Source organism: Pristis pectinata, chromosome 30 (genome assembly GCF_009764475.1).
Source record: "Pristis pectinata isolate sPriPec2 chromosome 30, sPriPec2.1.pri, whole genome shotgun sequence".
NCBI lineage: Eukaryota > Metazoa > Chordata > Chondrichthyes > Rhinopristiformes > Pristidae > Pristis > Pristis pectinata.
The window spans coordinates 23,857,908-23,883,315 of NC_067434.1; the positions used below are offsets into that span (position 1 = coordinate 23,857,908).

The following is a 25,408-nucleotide window of genomic DNA, read 5'->3' on the forward strand; positions in this document are numbered from 1 at the left end:
GAGAGAGCAAAAAGCAGGGTCTGTGATATTGTGGAAGGCAGGAAGATCAAATGGCAAAAAGGATGATGGTCCAAAGCCTGAAAGCACGTAGCAGCAGGCTCAAGGACAGCCTCTATCCAGCTGTTGTAAGACGATTGAACGGTCCCCTAGTACGATAAGATGGACTCTTGACCTCACAATCTACCTCATTATGGCCTTGCACCTTATTGTCTGCCTGCACTGCACCTCCTCTGTAACTGTTAACACTTTATTCTGCATTCTGTTACTGTTTTCCCTTGTACTACCTCAATGTACTGATGTAATGAAATGAACTGTCTGGATGGCATGTAAAACAAAGTTTTTCACTGTACCTGGGTACATGTGACAATAATGAACCAATTCATCCATTTACAAAGTGGGTTGTACAGAAAGCTAGAGGAAGTGTAAGTGGGATTATTCTCTGAGATTGTTGTCCAGAAGGCTGTGCTGTGCACTACCTAAAGATAAGGAACTGCTCTTGAGTTTACTTTAATGTTTATTGGAACAGCGTGTTATGCTGAGCACAGTGAATGGAAATGAGAGAGGGGAATTCAAGTGAGAGGTGACTAGAAGCTCAAAATTCTGAATGGAGATACTGCTAATTTGAGGCATTTCCTTGTGTCAATGCACTCAGGAAAAACTTGACTTGTGCCAGGGATGGTTTCCAAATAAAAAGTATAGCCTTGCAGCAGTGGAACCTGTGAACATGAAATGATTTGAGTGAATGCCATGTTCGTTTGGCAACATTTGAGTATGACTTCAAAGTAAAGTTGATTCTTGTCTTGGCAATCTCTTCCCTTGCTCGGGCTTCTCTTTCAATTATTATAATGTTTTCTCTGCCTTGCCTATTCATGTGCCTATCTAGATGTATGTTAAGCATAGCGATTGTATCTGATTCCACCTCCTCTGGCGGCATGTTCCAGATATCAACCACTCTGCATAAAAAAAACTTCCAAAGTCAAAGTTGAGTTTATTGTCACAGGCACAAGTACATGTGTGCACAGGTGCAATGAAAAACTTACATGCAACAGCATCACAGGCACATAACATCACATAAGCAGCATTCACAAGAAAAACATAAATTATACACAATTTTTACAAGAAATAACACAATTAGAACAAAACAAAAACAAAGTCCATTTTAGTGCAAAGTGATCAAAGTGGTCATAGTGCTGCTAAACTCTAGCGATTAGGGTTGTGCCGGTGAGGTTTCTTTCTGAGGGAGAGGCTTCTATGAGAGGCTGATAAATATGAGCAAGGTCATATGGAGAGACAAAACTTCTGCTCTATCTTCCCTGTTCTCCAGAACATTTAAAAGGCATTTGGACAGTTACATGGATAGGAAAGGTTTGGAGGGATACGGGCCAAATGTAGGCAAATGGGATCTCAGTTAGGCAACTTGATCGGCACAGACAAGTTGGACTGAAGGGTCTGTTTCTGTTCCGTATAACTCTATAAGTAGAGGGGCTTGATCCAATTTTGCGATTGGCATGATTTCACCTGGCGGTAATAGCCAATATGATTTACTCCAGGGAAAATCGACATGATGTAGCACTGTTTTCATCCAGTTTTTGCACAGGGGGTCCTGAACTAGCAAGATCATCTTAAAATTTAATGAAAGCTCAACATGCGCTGAGTTTACTATCTGAACTGAACACTGATGTGATCTGAGGATTGCAGCCTGCAAAACTCGTCAAAGTCAAGTTTATTGTCATATGCACAAGTACATGTGTGCACAGGTGCAATGAAAAACTTACTTGCAGCAGCATCACAGGCACAGAGCATTAGATACACAAGATTCACAAGAAAAACATAAATTAAACATAAATTATACAAACTTATGCAAAGTAGAACACAATTAAAACAAAAAATTAAATTATAAGTCCACTGTAGTGCAAAGTGGTCAAAGTGCTTGCATGTACTTAGAGTCATGTTTGTTGAAGCCACATTGTTAATCCCACTGCCCATCCAGAGAGCCTGTCTCCCTCAGTACCAGGCAACATATAACTCCGGAGAACCTGGTGATCAAACCTTTTCAAAAAGCAGCAGGGCTCACTCTCTCACAGGATGCCATGTGGGGAATGTGTAACATGATAGCACTTTTTTTGTGATTGATTTTTAGGATGCAGTCCACTAGCAAGACCAGCAATGCAACTTAAAACTGTTTCATTTTGAACTTTTCCTGGTTATAGGGTCACAGCACAGAAACAGGCCCTTCAGCCCAACTGGTCCATGCCGACCAAGTCCATCTAAGCTCATCTAAGCTCATCTCATTTGTCCATGTTTGGCCCAAATCCCTCTAAACCTTTCCTATCCATGTACCTGTACAAATGTCCTTTAAATGTTGTTAATGTACCTGCCTCAACCACTTCTTCTGGCAGCTCGTTCCACATACGGACCACCCTCTGGGTGAAAAAGTTGCCCCTCAGGTTCCTATTAAATCTCTCCCCTCTCACCTTAAACCTATGCCCACTGCTTCTGGATTCCCCAACCCTGGGAAAAAGACTGTGCATTCACCCTCTCTATGCCCCTCATGACTTTATACACCTCTATAATATCACCTCTCATTCTCCTACGCTCCAATGAAAAAAGTCCTAGCCTGCTCAACCTTTGTCCATAAACTCAGTAATGCGAGTCCCAGCAAAATCCTCGTCAATCTCCTCTGCACTCTTTCCAGCTTAATAGCATCTTTCTTATAGCAAGGTGACCAAAACTGAACACAATATTCCAAATGCAGCCTCACTAATGTCTTGTACAACTGCAACGTAACATCCCAACTTCTATACTTAGTGCCCTGACTGATGAAGGCCAGCATGCCTAAAGCCTTCTTCACCACCCTGTCTACCTGCTACACCGCTTTCAGGGAACCATGTACTTCTACTGCTAGGTCCCTTTGTTCTACAACACTCCCCAGGGCCCTACCATTCACTGTGAAAGTCCTACCCTCATTTCTCTTCCCAAAATGCAACATGTCACACTTACCTGAATTGGACACCATTCGCCATTCCTCGGCCCACTTACCTAGCTGATCAAGATCCCTCTGTAACTCCTGAGAACCATCTTCACTGTCAACGACACCACCTATTTTGGTGTCATCTGCAAACTTACAAACCATGCCTTGTACATTCTCATCCAAACCATTGATATAGCTGACAAATAGCAATGGGCCCAGCATCAACCCCTGGGGAACACCACTAGTCACGGGCCTCCTGTCCGAGAAACAACCTTCCACCATCACACTCTGCTTCCTACCATCAAGCCAATTGTGTATGCAATAAGCCAGCTCTCCCTGGATCACATGCAATCTAACTTTACATAGCAGCCTACCCTATGGAATCCTATCAAAGACCTTACTGAAGTCCATATAGACCACGTCTACTGCCCTGCTCTCATTGATCTTCTTCAAAAAACTCAAGCAATTTCATAAGACATGATCTTCCACACACAAAGCCATGCTGACAGTCCCTAATCCACCTCTGTCTTTCCAAATGCATGAATATCTTATCCCTCAGTATCCCCTCTGGTAACAAGAGTCCTGATGAAGGGTCTTGGCCCGATACGTCAACTGTTCATTTCCTTCCATAGATGCTGCTTGACCTGCTGAGTTCCTCCAACATCGTGTGTTTGTTGCTCCAGATTTTCAGCATCTGCTGTCTCTCTTGTGTCCCTCTCTAGTAACTTACCTACCACAGATGTTAGGCTTACTGGTCTGATGAAAATTCATCAAGTATTCAAGTATTAACTATCCTCCACTCTCCACAGATGCTGTCTGACTTACTGACTATTAGAACATAAGAACAAAAGAAAGAAATCCTTACAGCATTTAATGTTTTTATTTCAGCATTTATTATCCATCCCTCTTTGTCCTAAAGATGGTGGTTGTAACTTGCTCTCCCATAAAGCTGCCATGGAGCAGTTGAAGATCTTGGCCCAACAGCAATATATATTTATTATTTTTCATGAGTACACTGTGCTCTGAAGTTCTTTAAAACCCATTTGTTGAACTTTAGTCATTTGATAAACCAACATTCAGCAAGGAACCATAAATGATATTCTCCTCTGGGAATGTTATTTAAGTACCAATATTAGCCAGGATACCAAGAGAACTTCCTTCCTCTTCTTCCAAATGATACAGTGGGACCTTTAACTTCCCACAAGGAGTCGGTTGTGGCCTTCATCTAACCACTGATGTGAGAAGTAGCACTTCTGATATTGCAGCAGTTTTGCACAGAAGCATCAGCCTAAATTGTGGGGTAACATCTCCGAGGGGGGAACTACAGCCATTCGCAGATTACCATAGAACCATAGAACAATACAGCACAATACAGGCCCTCCGGCCCACCATGTTGTGCCACCCTTCAAACCACACCTATGACTATCTAACCCCTTCCTCCCACATATCCCTCTAACTTAAATTCCTCCATATGCTTATCTAACAATCTCTTGAACTTGTCCAATGTATCAGCCTCCACCACCGCCCCAGGCAGATTAAGACGATAACATCAATGTGTTGGCCTCATCGGCTAACATGGAACCCACAGGGCTGGGTTGTAGGCCGATCTTCCCCGATTCTCGGGGGACAGTCTAAGAAGGTAGAGGGCAGTGTAATCATCGCCCACAGTAGAAGGACCGCATTAACACACCCCATTCAATACAGGGACCATGTAACCTGTTCCCATGTAGTGAAGGACCACGTGCCAGCCAGTAACCAACACCCACTCAAGACAGGGACTGTGTAAGAAACTCTGAGTCGAGACAGGGACTGTGTAAACCAATCCCCACCTGAGACAGGAACTGTGTAAACCAACCCCCAATGGAGACAGAGACTGTGTAACCACCCCCCACTTATTGCAGGAAGGGTGACCTCATTAAAATGCACAGAGCTCTATCGGGACCCAGGGGTACAATCTTTGCCCCATTCTGTTGTTTTGTTGCTGTATTTATTATTACCATGTACACTGTTCACTCGGTGAGCTTCACATGAGCAGGGAATTCCATTGCACCCTGGTGTAGATGATAATAAGCTAATCTGAATACAATGGAGAAGGAATCTCCAGCTAGTTTGGTACAGACTCGTCATCCGATTCACTTTACACCGAGGATGGTGTGGCTGCCATTGTCTTGTCTGTCCCGAGGAGGAGCTGTGGTGGGAACTACCCACAGGTGGGGAAGCCTTGGCGAATATTTATCCTCAATGAACATCAGTGAATTTATCCTCAATGAACTTCTGCACGTAGGAGGGATTAGCTATGTCGGCACAACATTGTGGGCCAAAGGGCCTGTTCTGTGCTGTTCTATATTCTATCACTAAAACCCCAGTTGATCTGGTTATCACCTTGCAGACTGGGGGAGTTTCCTGTGAAAGAGGAGACTGCAGAAGTTGGAATCTGGGGCAACAATCTGCTTGAGGACCTCAGCGGGTCGAGCAGCATCTGTGGGGGGGAGAAGGAATATCGACCCTCGGGTCCTGATGCAGGGTCTTGACCCCAAACCTTCGACAGTTCCTCTCCCTTCCACAGGTGCTGTTCGATCTGCTGAGTTCTTCAAGAGGTGGTGCCCCAAGAAGGCGGCATCCATCACTAAGGGCCCTCACCATCCGGGACATGCCCTCTTCTCGTTACTACCATCGGGGAGGAGGTACAGGAGTCTGAAGACCCACACTCAATGATTCAGAAACAGCTTCTTCCCCTCCGTCATCAGATTTCTGAACGGCCCATGAAACCTATCTCGCTATTTCTCTTTTGCACTACTGATTTATTTGGTATTGGTTTATTATTGTCACTTGCACCGAGGTACAGTGAAAAACTTGTCTTGCAAACCGATCGTACGGGTCAATTCATTACACAGTGCAGTTACCTTGAGTTAGTACAGAGTGCATTGATGTAGTACAGGTAAAAACAATAACAGTACAGAATAGTGTCACAGCTACAGAGAAAGTGCAGTGCAATAAGGTGCAAGGTCACAAGGTAGATTGTGAGGTAATAATCCATCTCATCGTATAAGGGAACCATTCAATAGTCTTATCACAGTGGGGTAGAAGCTGTCCTTAAACCTGGTGGTACGTGCCCTCAGGCTCCTGTATCTTCTACCCGATGGAAGAGGAGAGAAGAGAGAATGTCCCGGGTGGGTGGGGTCTTTGATTATGCTGGCTGCTTCACCAAGTCAGTGAGAGGTAAAGACAGAGTCCAAGGAGGGGAGGCTGGTGTCTGTGACGCGCTGGGCTGTGTCCACAACTCTCTGCAGTTTCTTGAAGTCCTGATGCATCCGGATAGGATGCTTTCTATGGTGCATCGGTAAAAGTTGGTGAGAGTCAAAGGGGACAAACCAAATTTCTTTCGCCTCCTGAGGAAGTAGAGGCGCTGTAACTTATGTAACTTAAAGTAATTTTCCGTCTTCGCGCTGTACTGCTGCCACAAAACAACAAATTTCACGACATTTGTCAGTGATAATAAACCTGATTCCTCCAGCAGATCGTGCAACCCGGGAAACTTCACTTCATTGGATGGAAGTTGCCACTGAAATTAACAGAAATTAAATCTTTATTTCAACCACAACCTCCCACGTCAATGACTGACGTCCCCCCCCACCCCACCCCACCCCTACCCCTACCCCTACCCCTTCTCTTCCGTCACCCGGAGGTGCCGTTCTAGAGCTGGCCGCTGAGACGGTGCAGCCCACGCTGACGGTGCCCACGCTGACGGTGCAGCCCACGCTGACGGTGCCCACGCTGACGGTGCCCACGCTGACGGTGCAGCCCACGTTGACGGTGCCCACGCTGACGGTGCCCACGCTGACGGTGCAGCCCACGTTGACGGTGCCCACACTGACGGTGCAGCCCACGCTGACGGTGCCCACGCTGACGGTGCCCACACTGACGGTGCAGCCCACGCTGACGGTGCCCACGCTGACGGTGCCCACACTGACGGTGCAGCCCACGCTGACGGTGCCCACGCTGACGGTGCCCACACTGACGGTGCAGCCCACGCTGACGGTGCCCACGCTGACGGTGCAGCCCACGCTGACGGTGCCCACGCTGACGGTGCCCACCGTGCCGAGTGCCAGCCCCAGCGCACTGTTGCGGCTGCAGTTTGCTACATCCCTGACGTTCCAACGGGCCCAACCACCGGGAGGGGGGTTCATCTTCAACTCATCTCTCATCTGCATTGAAACAGCCGTCAGCTTCCTCAGCTGCCCTTAAAATCCAGTAGTTAACAATATCAGCGAAAGATCTTTTTGGGGACCCCCCCTCTTTCTTCGCTCTGAGTCCGTCCTCCTGCACTGGCTGGGGTTCATTCATTCCCCCTCTCCCCTCTCCCCACCCCGATGCCCGGCCCTGCAAACCATGTCTGGGCTCAATGTAGCAAGTCTCCGGCTATGGCGTCTGATGGAGCCGCACTGGTCGGGATCTGACGGCACGGCGGCGTTTCCTGGCGTTTAGCGAGCGGTGCACAGCTATTGAAAAGGGCTGGGAATTGCTTCCTCTCCCGGAGGCGCCCGCTGAGGTCGGCGGACAGGGCGCAGGTAACGTTGCACGTTGCAAAACAAAAGTTAAACGAGCGGATTTGCTAGTGTGGAAGTCGCTTTTTTTTTGCATTGGGTGACTGTCTCAGCAGGCCTGTCTTAGACGGTGCTACATTATAACAGCTCACGGGGTTGTGTCCATTGGCCATGACTTTCTAACTTTACTTTGGAAGCCGGTGTGCGGCGCTTTGCAATTAAAAATAAGAAAAATTGTGGCCCTCCTACTTGCACGTATTTTTTTTCTTCTTCCCCCCCCCCCCCCGGGTGCCGTTGGGAGTATTTAAACCACTTTTGGAATCGCCTCGATCTGTGTGGCGTGTGTCGGTGTTTTCATGTTGATTTCAAAGTGTCGGTGGGCTTTGCAACATTGTCACCGCGCCAGCCTTGTAACTTTCGCTTCGTTCCTTATTTCCTCACAGTGAATAAAAACCAACAGGCAGTGCTGTTCCCCCAGAATGAATCGCCAAGGGGTCAAAGCTACCTCGTGCTCGTATTGTGTGGGGACAGGGCTTCGTCCCCGGCAGACTCCCTCCCTCCCTCCCTCCCTCCCTCCCTCCCTCCCTCCGCCTTTCCGAGAGACTGGAGGTGGGTCTGTGCAAACCGAGGTGGTATCTGTGATGAATCTGTTACCCTGAAGGGTCCAGTTTCTGGTATCAAAGACGACACTGAGCAAAAATGCCTGTAGTCGCAACAGCTGTAGTCCTGGCCGCAAGGGAAAACCGCAAAACTTGATAGCGGTCGATCATTATCGTTTACCAGGAATACAAAGAGCGCCTTATATTTACGCGAAATAGTTGATTGACGTGCGGAGTGAAGCTGTGAACAAAGGTTTGCCGTTATCTAGATGCAGGGAGAGCGGCGGAATATCCAGAATCATAAGTATTCGTTAAGGGTTTCCTTAAAAACAAAAGTTCATTAATATTCCTCAGAGCTTCATGTATTATTGGTGCAATTGAATGTTTGTGTGGCTTGGCTACACTGCAGTGGCCAGATTACATAATGGTAAGTAACAGTGCGAAGACGAACAGGGTGTTCTGTTACTTGACAGACAAAACTTGAGCAACATCTGCATCAGCTGAGAGATCGGGCAGCACGGTAAATCGTATGCCTAGCCACGTGAAATATTACACGTATTTGAATTAAAGCAAAATACTGCGGGTGCTATAAATCTGTCAGTAAAAACGTAACGTTGGAAATACCAGCGTTAACTCTCTCTGCACGGATGCTGCTTGCCCTGCTAAGCATTTTGAGCCACATCTGTCTTTTAAATTTTGACAAGAGACGGCAGATACTGGAATCTGGAGCAACAAACAATCTGCTGGAGGAACTCAGAGGGTCGAGCAGGGTCTGTGGAGGCAGAGGGGTGGTCAAGGCACTGTACTGGGGGGGGAGAAGAGGAAAGGTGGGAAGGGGTGAAGGGTGAAACGAGATGGGGGTGGCAGAATGATGGGCGGGTGGAGGGGGAGGAGTGGACAAAGTGGTGGTGGTCCCACCACCAGCCACATCTTCCCCAGCCCAACCCTTTCTGCCTTCCACAGGGACCATTCCTTCCATGACTCCCTGGTCCACTCGCCGCTCCCTGCCCCCATAGGAGGTGCCTCACCTGTTCCTTCACCACCTCCCTCACCACCAACCAGGGATCTAAACAACCCTTCCCGGTGAGGCTGAGGCTCATGTGCACCTCCTCCAGCCTCGTCCACTCCATTCGTCGCTGGTGATGTGTCCTCCTCTACATCGCTAAGACCAACCCACCAAGTGGCTGCTTTGCAGAGCACCTGCTCTCTGCCCACAGCGGCCATCCCAAGTTCCCGGCTGCATGTAATTTCGCCTTCCCTTCCCATTCCACACCCACGTGTCTGCCCTCTGCCTCCTCCACTGCCACAGTGAGGTCAAACACAAACCTGAAGCACAAGACTTTGTTTTGCCCTTGGGTAGCCTACAACCCAACGGTACAAACATTGAATCTTCCAGTTTCAGGTAACCCACAACCCTGTGTTCCTTTCCCACTCCCACCGGTCCACCCAGGGTCTCTCTCCTTCTGTTTACCTTTTCCTTCCCTCCCTTCCCCCACCTGTTCCCATCTTCCCATCGGGGGACACCTTGAAAATGCTGCACAGCAAGCTCCCACGCAAACCATTTCAGGTATTGACCAAGCAATCGGCTTTGGTGACTTTGGTTGAGGGATAAATATAGGCTAGCGGACTGGAAAAGTAAAAATATTTTTTACACTACTTCTGTCATAATTGAACACCAATTCACATAATTTTAACACTGATTCTGTCATAATTGCAAAAATAGCTGACAAATTCAGTGCTAAGCATACTTTCTTCAGAATAGTTTTACATGGATTGCTACACTGCTTTTGGTTTAGTCTTCCTTCTTTCAGTAAACAGCTTCTGCAGTGTTGGAAATGTGTCCCAGTCTATATTAATACATCAGTTATTCAGAGGTTCCTTGCTGAATAATGTGTACCATATCGTAAAGTTCCTGGTTACAATACCTGAATTACATTGACCTCATTTAAGTTGATCAACTGAAAGGGTCAATCAACTGTAGGACTAAGAGTGCCAATTGTATCTGCAGCAAACGGTAGCTCGAACATCAGAAGGAGAAAGAGGGCAGTGCTCTGGTCCAGTGGAGCTAGTGGCAGTAACAGAGTTAACATTTTATGTCAAAAAAACAAAACTCAGCAGCCGTGCAACGTCCATAGAGAAAAGCAGACAGTCAACGTCTTGGGTCAGGACCCTTCTTCAGAACTGGAGAGAGGAGAGTGGGAAGCCCAATAAATGGTGGGGGGGGGGGGAGGTCTGGGAATCGGAGCAGTGATAGGTGGACAGGAGAGTGGGTGAGCACAAGGCAGTGATGGGGAGAAGCAGGAGAGAGACAGCAGTGGGTAAGTGGGGAGGAAAAAAGGAGGGAGGGGTGATTGGCGGGGGGGGGGGTGGGGGGGAGAGCGGATCTCCCAGGGGATAAGTCCATGGGCTGTGGAGACAGACGGGGAGGGCAGGTCAGGAAGGCCATAAGCCTGTAGGGATAAACAGAGAAGAAAGTGGGGGAGAGGATCCTCATGGGTAGAAGAGGAGGAAAAACTAGAGAGAGGCTGGGACAGGGGAGAGACTCGGGGGTGGGGGGGGGGTGGTGGTTAGTTGTTACCTAAAATTAGAGAACCCGATGTTCATGCCATTTCATGTCAACGGCCTTGCATCTAACAAACATTAACTCTTTCTCCCTTTGCAGACTACCTGATCCTGGGAGTATTTCCACCATCCCCAGTACTTAGCTTCTGTGTCCCCTTGTCATTAACCACCTACAGTCACATCTCCCCTTCATGCTGAGTGTTCAGTACTTTGTCATACGGCACTGTAGGAGATTTCTGAACTTAATTCTGAGCTGGCTGTTTTGTCTCCCCTGTCCTGTACCTATCACCTTGTAGATTTCTTCCACTCAGTTACTTACCGAGTTCGCTTTTGGAAGTTACCAACAAGTCTGTTTCCACCACAATATTAAGTAGTTTTCCAGATCATAGCTCCATGTGTCAAATCACTTCTCCTTTTTCAGGTCTGGTTGGAAAATTACTTGAAATCTGTCTCCCCTGGTTTCTGAGCCTCTGCTGGGGGGAATATCCAGTGTCTCTAAAACCCTTCATGAACATCTGTATTAAATCTCATCCAGTATTGATCAATTGATATGGGGGAGACCTGCTGAATTCATTCATTATAAAGAATATGACCATTTGATCTGTCTTAACACAGAGGGCTAATTTGGCAGCATTAGGATCTGGCATTAGAATTAATTCAGGGGTGCAGAAATGTGAATTTATATTCTTGGTTAATAATCTGGTACAGAATGGAGTGTTGCATTGTCAAAGGTGCTGCCTTTGCTGATCCTGCACATGCAGGAGAATGTAAAAGATCCCACAGCATTGTCTGAAGATGAGAAGTCCTGTTAGTGTTTATGTCAATCAAACAGACCATAAAATGAAATTGAAGCTTTCTATTTCTCATTGTTATATTCAGTATAGTGTGCACTATACTGTTGAAATAACACTGACAGCACTTCAGAAATAATTCATGGTTTGTAAAGTGCTTCAGAATGTACCAAAAAGTACAAAGCCAATGCAAGATCTTGGGGTACAAATTCATTCCCTTTCATGTCCACTAAACGCTCAGTGAGGTCGCAAATGCATATTCTACACTATTGGAAACAAGCTTCGAAAGTAGTGTATAACGGACTTGCCTTAACTTTGAGTGTTTAGCACGAGTCCGAGGTAACTTTTCTGTCCCATTAATGTCTGCAGAACAGCAATATAGGTAGCACAGTAGGTGTCAATCTTCTGTGATTATAAGTGAAGATATTGAGCTCTTTTCTCATTAAGAAATTTCCAAATAATCATTAAAAGGGAACATTGAATAATATTTAGGGACTGGTATTGAACAACCTACTGTGATTGTGGGGTGAAGGCAGAATATACTGGAAACAATTCAGACAGGCAGAATCAATAGAAAGGTAAAAACATGCTTGGGTCAATGACCTTGCATCAATACACGGAGGACAGTGATTTTAATTATAAATCTCTAAGATAAGATGACAGTAGGAAATCTTGCATTTGGTCTTCTCCGGTGGTGAGCATTAGGATTTCAGGTTCCCGTACCAGAAGTCCCTACCTTGGGCAATGCAGTTTGCAGTGACAGTCATCTCTGGGACTTGCTGTTAGTCTCTGTGGCAGTACTGTCAGTGTCTTTGGTTGTGAGGAAATCTACGTTGGCTTTCTGTGCTCAAAAATTCCTCATCTTTTATTTCAAGAGACAGCAGCATTGTGCATTTATATTCCATAATTCAAGGTGCCTTGAAGATGAAAACAAACTGTGCAAACTGTGGTTCATGCAGTTTCTGAAACTTGCCAAAATGAACAAAAGCAGGGATTCATTTAAATGTTGACGTCTGTGGCAAGTGTTCGATTAGATGACTGGAAGCTTAATGAGATTGGTAAAGAACCTGGGTCAACGTGAGTGAGAGATCACTATCTGCCCAAAAAGATGATGGAAATTGATTCAATCATCTCGTTCCCGTGGGATTATTTGAGTGAGGTGGGGGGGGGGGGGGGGTGGAAGGAATTGTTCGGCCACAGGGAAAGAGCTGGGGATTGTATTTGACTAGGTTACACTTGCAGGGAACTGCTGCAGACTTGATGGGCTGAATGACCTCCTTCCAATGGTTGAATAATTCTAGGTATGACTGTAGCAGTCAGTAGGTTGAAGAATTGCGACTGTTTCTGTTAAGTGTAGTAAATCATCAATGGCTGTAGCTTGTGACAAATACATTGCTGAGGGGGAAACAAATGTCAACTAGAGATGAGTTTGTGTTAAGTCAATTTTTAAAATGTTGGATTTTAGGCACAGTATCTTGCAGCAACATAGCAGCTTCAGATACTTAGCATTCTTTGTTTTGTTTTGAAACTGCTTTTCTGAGAGTGTTCATCATGAATTTTTCAACACCACTTCTTCTGTAAGTAAGACGCAGCCCATCGTGATGGCTACAGAGAAAGTAGCTCTCGACTCCTATTACAGACAATGCGGCTTGTCTGTAACCAAGGCAGTAATTAGTTAAGGGCTTTCAGAAAGTGTCCTAAACAACAAGCATGGTTGAAAATGGTTGCAACCAGCATTTGAAACCTGAGATTAGATTATAGCCACACAGTTGCTGTCTGGTATCTGTCATTGTTTAGAAATAGTTTTAAATTTTATTTACTTATTTTTTTTGTGTGTGGCAGCTGTGTAGGTATTAGTTGGTGCATGCAGTGACTTTATATGGCAACGTAAGAATGAACATTGTCAATTTGGAATTCTGCAGTCAATTATAGGGAGATTCCATGGCTACAACGCAAGTCTATCTTCCAGCTAGAACCTGCAGGCTCATTCCCACCTATCTAAATCTGCCAGTCACAGTTCCACGGATGCATTATAACTACACCATCCTAATGCAGAGCTCGTTCACAGTTGCAGTCGTGATTTCTGTTGTACTGTTTTGGCAAATGTCACAGTAGGAACATTACTTCAGGTGCACTGACGGCTGCAAGGAATACAACAGCAGGAATCAGTGTGATAGGATTGAGAACTGTGGGCTTTATATTTGGGAGTATTGAAGGCTTTGATTTACTGGTTACTTGGATATTATATTCCCTTGCAAAATAGGAGGCCATTTGGCCCATCAATTCTATGCTGGCTCAGAGAGCCATCCCATTCCCCATGATTTTTCTCTATACCTACTCTCCCCACGTTCCCATCAATTCTACCACCCACCTACATTGGGGTCTGTTTACAGTGGCCAATTAACCTACCAGCACCTTATGGGATGTGGAACACTCGGGGAAAACCCACAGTCACAGGAAAACTTGCAAGCTCCACATAATCTTTATATTTCATTGGCCATTTAGTTGAAAGGTTTATATTTGTTTATTTTGTTTCAAGTGCTGGAGTGTGACTTTGGGTTGCAGTATCGTGAAAGTTGTGGATTGCCAGCCAACCGGTTTAATTGTTTTGTTCACTTGTTGGGTCATATTTGGATGATATAAATACATGTGTATTGACAAATAGCATGTGTCTTGGCTTCAGTAGATTGTCAGTAGTAGTATGTTCATTTTGCAATAATTCACAGCCAAAAAGGCTATGAATCTAAACTTCTGCCATTGGATAAAGATGCCTCAAATAAAACAAAACTGTAAGTGGATTTTTGGTGCACTTACTAACCACTGAACCAAAATGTTGTCTCATTCAGTGTGGCAGTGTTAGCAGTATAACTTCAATGTGATGCACACATGAAAGAGCCCAGAACAGCTTTAAGTCAGTTTTATTGATAGGGGTTTGTTGTACTAAAGCTGACGGAGGTAATTCCGTTATAAGGACAACGAGATGCCATTGAGAAATCAAAATACAATGGATTTCCACAGAGAATTAACAGTATGTTGGTGTGGTGAGGGGTGTTGCCTTGTGCCACTGTTCCTCCTTGGTGAACTTGCTTGAATGTCCAATGTGCCTGCAATGCTGCTGCAAGTAAGTTTTTCATTGCAACTGTGCACTCGTGCATATGGCAATACTCTTGACTTTGACTTTGTTGTTTGGGTTATTAATGGATTACTGGTTAAATGGAAAATCTCCAGCTCCAGACTTAATGCATGGGCGAATTAGCACTGAAGGTTAGATATTGGAGAAGTGTAATATATTAAACAATTATAATACCTGAACTCCAATGTTAGTCTTTTTTAACTTTTAAAAGGGTAATATTTTGAAAATCCAGGGCCCTGAGGTGTTTACCACAGGCTGATTGATGTTTTCTTTTGCTCTCCTCTTTATCACTTGTTCTTTGTCATTGCTCTTTTTTTCATAGTACTCGCTCTGCATTCTGCTCGTTCTCTCTCTCTGGGCCATTCCTTCACCATGACAACACCTGAGCTTTGCTCTTTTTTTAAATGAAGAACCAGTTTGTCATCTTTCTCCTCTTTATCTCGCATAGTTTCACTGTGCAGGGAGGCCACTCGGACCATCATGCGTTGGCTGGCTCTTGGAACGAGCTGTCCCACACCCCACTCATCTGCTTTCTCTAAGCTCCTATCCTCCCCCATTACCTTGCAGTTATTCCCTTTTCAAGTTATTATCCAGTTCCCTTAGGAACCTAGCATGGAATTTTCTACCACTGCTCTTTCAGGAGAGTATTCCAAATTATACCCCTGTTTTTCTGAAACACAATTCTAATTTTGTTTCTGTTGTTAAGTATCTCAATCTGTAGGTTTGCCACTGGCAACATTTCCTTCTCAGCTTTACTGCTTGTTGCATCTAGACTTTGGTGCTAGTGGAACAGCAGATAGTGGGGTCCCTGCACACAGTTTTTATTCGTGTGCCTTCGTCTTACCTTCCTTGCTGACTAGCTTTTATCCTGCTCCTTCAGAGAGATAATTCGCTGGTTGTTTTTGTTCACAGGGAGCAGACATCCTTCAAGACCATCTCATTGCACTGCCTGACTAAATGATCCTTTGCACTGTTCCCAGATTATGCATGTTTAGTAGAACTCAGTAGTATTGCCTGCAGTTTAAAGATTTGAAGTGTAATGAGGGATGCTTGCTCTTTTGATGCAGAATTTTTATTTTAAGGGAGGTTAGTGTTTCCACCTCATCGCTGGTTCTTCGACGGGCAAAGCTCCTCGGTATCCCTGACCTGGTGTGAACCTGTTAATTCCAGTCCTACAGCTGTCAAGGTTGTACAGCAGAATCTCTTTGATTTGGTTGTGGATGTGCGTTGTAATGACTCTTCTATGCGGCAGGAGGTTACTGTCTGATCTGAGGGGGAAGCAAAGCTCTGGTTTGCAGTTTCAATTTTACAGCTGTGTCCGAGCAGTTTCCAGGGATCTGACATCCTTCATTCTCATGGGTGGGATTGGGGTTTGAGGGGCAGGAGAAGGTTCTATAGCTTTGGGGATGGTGGAGGGAGGATTGAAGAGCCTGGGTGATACCTTTGTCTTAAGACAGCATGCGCTTTGTCTGAATTATTGGTTTATTATTGTCACATGTACTGAGATGTCATGAAAATCTTTTGTTTGCATGATCAGATCATTCCATACATAAGTGCATCGAGGTAGTAAAAAGAACAATGGAATGCAGAATATAGTGTTACAATTACAGAGAAAGTGCCGTGCAGGCAGACAAATAAAGTGTAAGGGCCACGTCGAGGTAAATCGGGAGATCAGGAGTTCATCTTTTTGTGTATGAGAGGTCCGTTCAAGAGTCTGATAACTATGGGATAGAGGCTGGTGGCAGGTGATCTGCCCGATGGGAGGGGGGGAGAAGAGAGAATGACCGGGGGTGGGAGGGGTCCTTGATTATGTTGGCTCCTTTCATGAGGCATGGGGAAGTGTCGACGGAGTCAGTGGAGGGGAGGCTGGTTTGTGTGATGTGCTGGGCTGTGTTCTCTGCAATTTCTTGGGGTCTTGGGCAGAGCAGTTGCCGTACTGAACTGTGATGCATCCGGATAGGATGCTTTCTGTGGTGCATCTGTAAAAATTTGTGAGGGACATTGGGGACACATGGAATTTCCTTCGCCTTCTGAGGAGGTAGAGGCACTGGTGAACTTTCTTGGCCGTACCGTCCACGTGGCTGGACTGGGACAAATTGTTGGTGATATTTACACCTAGGAACTTGAAGCTCTCGGTCATCTCCACCTCAGCACTATGATACAGACAAGGGTGCACTCCACCCACTTCCTGAAGTCGATGACCAGCTCCTTTGTTTTGCTGACATTGAGGGAAAGTTTGTTGCCTTGACACCAGGCCTTTCCACTGAAGGAAATAACTTCCCATTGCATCGCTTGCCCATGCTAGTCAATCCTCTTCCTCCCTCAAACCCCATTACCCAAAACCATCTACGAGGCTCTTCATATGCAGTGAAATGCTTTGACAAGGTAGCTGTTCTGTGCAGAGCAAGATCCCATACGTCTTGTTGGGAGAAGCGAATAACTACTTCATAGCTTGCAATGGTAGCAAGCTGTTCAATTTGGAAGGAGAATTGATGTTTGGATCTAATCATTTTATAAAAATTTGCTTTATTTTAGGATGGTGCACTGTTTTCTGTGTGGAGAAGTTTGTACTATTCCACACTCTATTGACCAAGGTATTACAAAGAATTATCTCCAGTGTCTATGGGGTGAATATGTGTCCAGTTTATGTTTACTATAACTTTTCACCTCTGCCTGTGGTGGCTGGGTTTTTAATGATGTGAAATGTAAGAGGGGTGCTGATGGCAAAACCTCTTCTGATGCATCACTTTTGTCTGAAGGGTGGGAAGTGTCACCCACAGACATGGCGATGGGGAACACCTCGCTCTTCAGGTGCTTGCTGGGAGCTACCAATGACTTCAAATCTTAGACAAGATGGGGTATTTTAAACTTGTTGATCTCGAGCAAGTAGAGATGGTTTGGGTCCACTCATATTAAATTATGTCCCAGATTCCCCAAAAGGTGCTCTGTTGGAAAATATCTGTGCGGTAATGTTTTTCCGAAAACTGACCTGAATAAATTGGGGCAACACACAAGATGCGGGGGGATCTGTGGAGGGAAATGGACAGTCAGTGTTTCAGGTCTCGACCCTTCATCCAGACCCCTTTCAGAACGTTCCAAAGTGCTTTACAACCAATGAAGTACTTTTGAAACACAGTTGCTGTTCTAATGTAGGAAACGCAGCAATTAATTTGTGCATAACAAACTCCCACAAACAATGCCCAGGTAAACTTTAGAACACAGAACAGTACAGCACAGGTATAGTCCCTTCTGCTCAGGGTATTATGCTGAATTAATTAAGTTATCAACACCTGATCCTTTCTGCTTGCACAAGGTCCACATCCCTCCATTCTCTGCACATTCATCTGCCTATCTAAGAGCCTCTTAAATGCCTTTGTTGTATCCGCCTCCACCACCACCCCTGGCAGCGCATTCCAGGCACCCACCATTCTCTGTGTGAAAGAAAACTGGCCCCCTCTCACCTTATATGCATGCCCTCTAGTATTAGACATTTTGACCCGGGGGGGGGGGGGGGGGGATAAAGATACCAACTGTCTACTCTATCTATGCCTCCCATAATCTTATAAACCTCTATCGGGTCTCCCCTCAGCCTCTGCTGCTCTTGAGAAAACAATACTGGTTTGTCCAACCTCTTCTAATTCGTGCCCTCTAATCCAGGCTGTGTCTAAATGGGAGACCCCTTATTCTGGGACACAATCTCCCAGTGGGGGGCTCTGCAGCCAGGGGAACTAGTCCCTCTGCGTTATTCCACCATCACAGCTCTCTACTTAGAGGTTGACTGTCATCCTTCTCGAACGCTGAGCCAGTACTATTGGTAAACCATGACTCAGACCCTAATCGCAGTGCTTTGTTTGAATAAAGGGATTATTGGGTGATGTCCTGAATAAAAGGAACCACAGATCCCTGGAATTTCTAATCTATGATGAGTAAATTGATTGGGTGGGGCAGTTTTGCTTCAGTCAGCAAGGGGTCCCCCTCTGTTACCGATTAAATACCTCCACAGCTGAATAGGCATTCCATCAATATGTAGTTTATAATCCATTTGAAGCTAAACCACTTGAATGAGATACTTGAGAAGCTCTGAGTTGACCTCTTCAGCAGAATATGTGAGAAAGAGGTTGGCATTCGTATAGTGCTTTCTCATTTCCTGAAGTATTTTATAACCATTCATGTTTTTTGTTTGAAGTGTAGTCTCTATTGCAATGCAGTGAGCAACTTGGGCACAAAATCAATTGTGATGCTGACTGTATAATCTGTTTGCAGCCTAAAGACTGTGGTTAAGTCATTTATTTGCAGTAGTGTGGTTGGTACCCTTGCATTCACCCAAGAAAACAGGCTGGGTGACAACTTAATATCTCATTTAAAGCTTCCATCTGACAGTGGTGCAGTCCCTCAGTACTGCACCAGAGGGTCAGGTTTGACTTGTGCTCCAGAGTGGGATTAGAACCCACAACGTTCTAATTCCGAGGCAAGAGTGCTACCCACGAAGCCACACTGATTCCAACAGAGTGCAGTTTGTTCTTTGCTCCATGTGCTAAAGCCTCTTTGCAGGGCTCCCTGGGTTATGGATGACAACACCAGCATCTTTACTTTCTTAGGAGGTTAAGGAGTTTGGCTTGTCACCAAACTCTCTGACAAATTTCTACAGATGTACTGTTGAAAGTATCCTGACTGGTTGCATCACGGTCTGGTACGGCAATTCGAGTGTGCAGGAACGTAAGAAATCGCAGAGAGTAGTGGACTCAACCCAATACATCATGGGTACATCCCTCCCCACCAGCAGTAGTATCTACATCAAGAAGGCAACATCTGTCATCAAAGATCCCCACCATCCGGGCCGTGCCATCTTCTCACAGCTACCATCGGGCAGGAGGTACAGAAGCCTGAAGTCCCACACCACCAGGTTCAGGAACAGCTACTTCCCTTCATCCATTCTGTTCTTAAACCAACCGGCAAAACCCTAATCACTACAGTTTAGCAAAACTGTGACTTCTTTGCACTAAAATGAACTTTTTTTATGTTCTAATTGTTCCTTCTTGTAAAAAGTGGGTGTAATGTATGTTTAATTTTTTCCTGCTTGTGACTGCTGCTTATCTGATGCTATGTGCCTGTGATGCTGCTGCAAGTAAGTTTTTCATTGCGCCTGTGCACTCGTGTACTTGTGCATATGACAATAAACTCGACTTTAACCTGACTTACAGAAATCTGACTACACAAATTCTCCTACACATTTTTAAAGCATTTTTCAAGTTGTAATAATAGTATGTCTTGTAGTATTCATTAATGACTGGATGCAATATATATCCCATTAGAGGGTAGTGTTGGAGTGATTATTTGATGAAATGGAAGAATTATAGCAAGTGTATGTAGAGCGATATGGTATGGGTAGCTGTAGAAAACAAGTTGCAGAGAAATCAGGTTGCAGACAATTCTCAGGAACAGAACCCTTACTTAACCCGGGGACCACTGTATTCCATTCCTGTGATGCTGTTCTGTTGACTTAAATGATTATGAATTTCAGAATTAATACCATCTGCATTCGCAGCAACACTGCAGGTTCAGGGCATATGCTGGAGGATTAATTTTTGCCTCCAACTCCCAGGTGGCCTTGCCTCCTCCCCAACCCCAAGTTGTCTGTTGTAGGTTTCTGAGAAAACCCAATAATTGTAGGATGTTGTTACCCTAATCTGTGGGCATCAGTGTATTGTTACTACTTCATAATCATCGTGGGAAACCCTGACCAGCTAATTATGGGTGTTGGTTCTTTCAGCTTTGTGGTTTTTGGTGGTTTCTTGCCCCAGTGATCAGCTTCCTGACACCCTGGTAGAGCAAGCAATGGCTCTTCCAAGAGTTGTGACTCACTCCTGCAGTACTGCAGTGTCAGAAGAGTGAGATGTGTCGGAAGGCCAGCAAGTCAATGGTCCTATTGACGTGGTTGCTTTCCATTTCCTTCTACAAAAGAAAACCATCGGTGGGGAACATCGGTGGGGAATTAGCAGGATGTGACAGAATCCTGGTGATCCCTGTGGATGTGTCTGTGGAATGTAGGTAGTGAATCAGTCACTGTGTTGAATAGTGGAGCAGGTCATCTAGGCGGCCTCTTTCTGCTGCTTGCCTTCAGTTCTGGCCTGCATAATTAACAGTGACTAGCAATGGTTTACTTGGAATTTATGATTGCTGGCTTGATGCCCAACTCTCTGCTTGGTGGAATGCCAGTAACTATCTTCCTGCTTCACTGAAATTTTTCTTCAAGTGAATATTGAAACACGTACACAAACCGGATTGGTTGCCATTCTTGCTTTATGTAGTGGAATAGCTTAAAATGACAGGTTGGATTTATCTAGTGTATTTTAGATAACTTAAAAATAATTCCAAGGCACTAAGCAGGTACAAGATCAATTGGTTTGACCCCGATGCACATAATGAACTAAGGGAGATGGCAATAAGCTTCATCAGAGACCTGATAGAAGTTTATAAGATAATGAGAGCCGGTATCTTTTTCCCAGCATTGAAATAATGCAAGAGGACATGCATTTAAGGTGGGAGGGGGCAAGTTCAAAGGAGGTGTGCGGGGTAAGTTTTTTTTACACAGAGTGGTGGGTGCCTGGAATGCACTGCCAGGGGTGGTAGTGGAGGCAGATATGATAGGGGTGTTTAAGAGGCTCCTAGATAGGCACATGAATATGTAGTAAATAGAGGGATATGGACATTGTGTAGGCAGAAGGGATTAGTTTAGTTAGGCATTTAATTACTAATTTGTTCAGCACAACATTGTGGGCCAAAGGGCCTGTTCCTGTGCTGTACTGTTCTATGTTCTAGATGTAGATTTGCAGCAGTGTCTTAAGCAGCAGATTGGAGAGCTGTGGACTTAATGCAGTATTGTGGATGTTTGAACCTTAATGATACAGGTTCACGCTTAATCCCATAGTGTCAACTGCTGCACCTGATGCAGGGAGTATTAGTATAGATCTTCCATGGAAGCAGTGGGGGTTTAATCATACATGATTCATAAAAGGGATTGACAAAATACTGTTCTTGCTCTTCAAAGTGATGTATATACTTTTTTTTTGGTGGGATAATATTTTCAACTAGTGGGATGGATTTGTGGGCTCAGTTGAGTCAAAATTCAATGCAACAAACTACCTTTATGCTCGCTGTTCTGAGTACTTTCAGCGTGTTCCCTGCTCTCTTTTACTCATCCCACCCAAATCTTGATGTTGCTCTTTTTTACCTGACTGCTGGAAGTGTTGTTGGCTTTCAGGAGATCTGAACGTGAATTCAAATCCCATCAAGGCCGCTAGGGAAGTTAATTTTAATTAATGAAATAATTCTGGAATGGAATATTAGTATCTGCATTGGTGAAACTATTGATTTGTCTTTAAACCCCATCTGGTTCTCTGATATACTATAAAGAAGGAAATCTATCATCTCTGTGATGTCTGGGTGAAATGTGACCCTTAACCACCACCTGTATTGTTTGAGCAAGGCACTTGCCTCAATCTGGATGGGAAATAAGTATTTCTGTCGCCTGCAATGGTAACATCCATGAATGAGAGAAGCAAAATGGAAATGATTGATGCCTTCATTGAGAAGGTCAAAAGTAGAGTGGTATGGGAGCACCATCACTTAGCATCCTGATGTGGAGATATGGAGCCATCTCTTTGCTATCCTGGATTTTTCTAGACACCTCCTCTGAGATATGACCACCAGGTTCTCAGTATCACCAATGCATGAGATCCAGAAATGCATCACTTTAGGCAGCAGGTCTGTAAAACCTTCCTTTAGCATTGCAACGAGCAGATGTGAATCAATCACTGCCCTGATTCTGAAACTTGCAATTAGAAATGGGTTTTGAGTAAACACACGTCCAGGGAAAGGGTATGGGACATTAAATAATTCTTTGAAATGAAATGACCATTTTATTTCTTTAAAGTTGTTGGATTGGGAATGAGTAATTTGGAGTAATTTTATGGAGTTTGTCTCTGCAGCTACCAAAGGTTTTGGGCCTGAGCATCCATCCCCTTTCTCTGTTGTAGTTTGTGCTCAATTGTGAGCTTGCTCCCTCCTCCTCGTGTGAAGCAACTTTGAAGGTTCTCACCACAGGTGCCTGATCCCCTTAAGTCCTAGACCACTGGGCTTTTGTGAATTTAGTAATATTTGGGTAATTTAATAGAAAGTTAATATACTCGGTGCACTAACTGGCCCAGCGACAGAGCTACAACTGCCCCAGGAAAGTCCCAACTCCTTAATCGAAACCACTCGTGATGTGATCTGGTGTGTTGTGGGAGAGGTATGGTGCCAGATATGAACAAGTGGGGATTTCATTTTTAAATGCTTGGGAACCAAAGAAGGGCCGGGATTGTATCAACTGGTCGTATTTCTCCACCACTCCCAATGCCCAGTCTCCCCATTGCTCTGCTTTATATTCTGACCCACTTCTGGCCAATGTTGACTTGCTCACATTGGAGGGGAAGCACCAGTGTGGGCAGGTCAACTGGCCCATTCGCACATTGCAGATTTAGTGTCTGTGTCTACAATAGACCCTGTGATAGCTTGCCCAGGCTTCCTCTGGACCTCCTGAATCCCCGAATCTGCCACCAACAAAGGAACAAGGGGCAGTTGGAATGTGGGAGTGACCATCAGCAGTGGTCCACTCTGCCCAATTGCATAGTGCACTAACATGGGAATACATTGTCATTCCTTCATTGTGTTGGTCAACATTCTCAAACTCCGGACGCTTTGCAGGAGCCTCTTAACCCACACAGTTTGTAGTTGTGCAAGAGGGGGCTAACCACTCTTTTCTCAAGATCAATTTGGGTTGGGCTTTAACTTCTGGCTTTGCCAGTAGTTCCATGGATGAATAAACTAAGCTTCTCGTTTAGCAGATCGTCTACCTTGGGATGAGGAATATCACAACAATGGCTTCATATTACAGTAATAATGAGAAATGTCCTTCAAAATTTCCAGGTCTGTTTCTGCAGTTGAAACACTGAAATTGCTTACATGGTTGTAAATTGCATTTGTATATTTGCTGGGCTAAGGAAATCTAATTTTTCCTTTGTGTAACAGCCAATCACTGGCTTTTTATTTTATTGAGGGTTTTGATTGCAATAATCTTTTGTTTCTGTTTTATTGGAAATATTAATTTGCACCTGGGAGTTTACAATCTTCAATAAAAATGGATTTGGCATGGCTTCATTTTGTTTTGACTTGAGCCAACTTAATGGTTTCAATCAGCCAGACTCTAGAAGGTCACAAATGAATTTTCAAAGTAACTTAATCTGCATTTGAAAATGGGGTGTAATCATATGGAGGGGGGAGCAGCTTTAAAATAATGTTGGGGTTGCGGGGGGGGGGGGGTGGTAGTGTAAAGGGGGAGGTGAAACAAGTTCAGTCTTGCCCAAGCAAAATATAACACCTCAAAATCTTCATATTGGTGCAAATGGCAACTGTGAGCACGTGTATATAATGAATGTTCTGCTTGGTGCTGGAATTGAGATAAAGCTGGACTGGAGTAAGACTTTGGTTCTGTAACACTTGGAGCACAAGAGAGGGGCATTGGGATCTCCTCTGTGTTTCTGCAGGGTACTGATGAGTTTGCTTAACTGGGAAATGGTGTTGATTCCATGGGTCAGATGATCTCTTTCTGTGCTGTAACAGTTCAATGGTATCTTTATCCCAGCACCAGAGTAAGGTGGCTCAACACTGAGTAGCCAGCGTTGAAGGCCTATGTAATGGACTCAGCCCGATACATCACGGGCACATCCCTCCCCACCATTGGTAGTATCTACAGGAGGCCCTGCCTCAAGAAAGCCATGTTCTTCATCCAAAAATCCCCACCATCCAGGCCATGCCATCTTTTCCCAGCTACCATCAAGATGAAGTCCCACACCACCAGGTTCAAGAACAGCTACTTCCCTTCAACCGTTTTGGTTCTTGAACCAACTGACAAAGCCCTAATCACTACAGTTTAGCGACACTGATCAGTTTGCATGAAAATGGACTTTGATTTTTTTTGTTCTAATTGTGTTCTTTCTTGTAAAATTTGTGTTTAATTTGTGTTTTTCTTGTGAATGCTGCTTATTGGTTGCTATGTGCCTATGATGTTTCTGCAAGTAAGTTTTTCATTGCACCTGTGTAAACATGTACTTGTGCATATGACAATAAACTCGACTTTGACTTTTAACTTTAAACATTGGTGCACTCAGTTGATGTTCTTTCCCACAATCCAAGGTAAATGAGCCGTTGGTATCAACGAGTTCCTATCCTGGTGTGTTCGACATCACTTTGAATCTCTCTTGTGTAAAAGTTAGTGTTGGCAAGTGGGTACATTGAGCACCTTGGAGGTATGTTCCATAACTATAAAAAAACAAAGCTGTTTAATGCAGTTATCCTGGCTAATGATTTAACAGTCTGCACTTTTCTACAGGAGTGTAAAATGGGGGTAGAAACATCCGTTTGAATTGATGGAGAAGAGCTTGAATGTTTGTGCTAATCCAGTACAGTTTGATTCTGTCTGTCACTGTCCATCTCAAATGAATGAGTGGCCCCAGGCTTTGGGGGTTTTACATTAGTTGGCAATTTGTATGGGAGAGTGGGAGGTGGAAATGGATGAATCATTGTGCTTTCCAACAGGTCCTTCTGGGGATGATGCTGCGGAACAAATTTCCAGACTTGCTGAATTTGACTAGTGCATTAATTATTTTGGGTTTGAATTTATAGATCTCCTCCTCTGTTGATTTTGCTTCATTTGCAGGGCATGTATATTTTCCACCAGGTTTCAACCTTGCCAAATCATTGTTAATTCC

General features: G+C 44.7%; 1 protein-coding gene across 5 annotated transcripts in view; it reads left to right on the forward strand.

Moving 5' to 3' along the window:
• The first annotated feature begins 7,373 nt into the window (after positions 1–7,373).
• The window catches only part of ndst2a (N-deacetylase/N-sulfotransferase (heparan glucosaminyl) 2a), a 432,751-nt gene continuing 414,716 nt past the window's right edge, over positions 7,374–25,408 (forward strand). For 3 of the 5 annotated variants that reach the window (XM_052041762.1, XM_052041761.1, XM_052041765.1), the window contains exon 1: positions 7,377–7,539. The gene's annotated coding sequence lies outside the window, so the exon portion shown is untranslated. Of the gene's footprint in view, positions 7,540–25,408 lie in introns of all 5 variants that reach the window. The other 2 variants (XR_007958434.1, XR_007958433.1) reach the window with 2 other exon arrangements.